Here is a 1,978-nt window from a genome sequence, read left to right on the forward strand (position 1 = left end):
CTCTCTCTCTCTCTCTCTCTCTCTCTCTCTCTCTCTCTCTCTCTCTCTCTCTCTCTCTCTCTCTCTTCCTGCCGCTAAATGCATTGTAATTAATTACAATTCTCTCAATTGAGAGCGGGCCTATGTGTCAGCGGGAATCCTTAGTCCTTTTACATATACTAATAAATTTCAATTTCAATTTCTGCTCTGTTAGTCAGGTCGTGTTTGGCTAAATAGTGTGGAAGCGTCAATAATGAAACATGAATATTGTATTCCACTTGGCAAATCTCCGTCCGCAAAAGAATTTGGTAGTAATAGGCTCTTTAGCTCACTCTCTTAATTTAAGTCGCGTTTGCCTCTCCTCTTTGAAGACTTCTTATTTTGACGTCCCTCGAAAAAGCGTTCTTCGGTGTCATGGTTTTTCGGAAAGTGATGCGCCGATCTAGTTTCACACTTCTGTGGAACCGATAACTCAAATATAGCTATTTTAGAGTAGTGTGTTCTTACCCTCTTCTAAGAGTGGCATTCCTACGTTTGTGGTTTAAAAAATAAAACCACATGTACACGATCCCTCGTCATAATAAGGCACGCAGCAGACAGACGAGACATTACTCGGTGAACGTCCATTCGTTTAATATTAATGTTGGTCCCGAAGACCTGCGTGCAACCCGACCATCATGTTTATTTGCTCGAAATATATGCCTTATTTGATTGGGTGAGTAAGTGACGCTAGTTTGCTGGAGCTGAAGCTCATTGATAAGTCTTACGACGATTTAAGGAGGCCTGCCTGTAGTCTGTAGGCCTGTAGCCTCTCGCGCCACAATCGTAGTCAGAACAACCTCTCAAAGCGATATAGTCAAAGTAGTTTTGCCCTGTTATCATTGTGATGGGCTAAAATGTTAAAGGCCATGGGCGAAAACAAATGTTATACACGATAAAGAGGGAGCCGTGTGTAACTTAGACGCCGCGTCGTCGCCAGACAAGACAACCTACTTTGCGGTCATTGCAGGTTGTCTCTTTACTCAATATTTATAATGTTGACATAAATGAGAGGGGGGAAGGGGAGGTGGGAGGGGGTAGACGGTAGAGGTGGGAGGGGGGAGCGGTATGAAGAAGGATGTGAATAACCCTCAGCGAGCTTTGTGATTGCTCTAACTTCGGCCAAACTTCAACAATAACAAATACACTTAATGAGAATGAGTGAAAAATGGCTGTGCTTTACATGACTTATGCGGTGTACTGTCAGCTATTTTTTCAAACTTATTTTTAAAGACGTAAGTGTACAGTACGGCAAGACAGTAACCTGCGCCACGTTCCCGAGTCCCTGATCCCTCAATCAAGAGTGACCTTGACCCCACCAAAAATCACTGATACAATCAGTCATATTTGTTATCACGTTTTCTTCTCTTCTCGAATAATAGCATTAAGGCCGTGTTATAATTAGCAAGCCCGATTTCTGTCAATATTTTTGCAGGCCTGCGGTCCCAGTCGGGTCCCGGTGCAGTACACTCACAGGCGGGGGGGGCGGGGGGCGAGCCAGGCCGGGCAGGGGCGGCAGCAGCACGGGGATTCAAACACGGCCGCGGCACGGGCGCGCGGCGGCGGGGCTGGCGCTGGAGAGATGGCTGGAGGGCGGGACGGCGCCCAGCTTCTTCACTCGCTGCTTCGGACGATGGGCCGGGCTGTGAACTTGCGGCGTGGCGTGGAGCGGCGCAGAGGGTGGCGGCTGAGCTGGACGGGGGCGGAGCGGTCCGTGCGGCGTGGCTGGCTGGCAAGGCAGGAACTGAGCTCTCGGCAAGAGGAGCTCCCGTTTTTGTTGCCGGCCGCTTGCCTCGGCAGTAAAAACGCCGCCGGACGCCTATCGGTCAAAAACGAAAAAGTCGCGAGGCGTGGAAGCGTTGGGGAGGGGGTGGGGCATCAGATCGACGAGCGATGACACGCGGGCCGACCGCCGTCCTCCCCCCCGAGAGAGAGAGAGAGTATTAGATACAAACTTATA

The sequence above is a fragment of the Frankliniella occidentalis genome, unplaced genomic scaffold (assembly GCF_000697945.3).
Source record: "Frankliniella occidentalis isolate FOCC.00 unplaced genomic scaffold, Focc_3.1 Scaffold21, whole genome shotgun sequence".
NCBI classification, from domain to species: domain Eukaryota; kingdom Metazoa; phylum Arthropoda; class Insecta; order Thysanoptera; family Thripidae; genus Frankliniella; species Frankliniella occidentalis.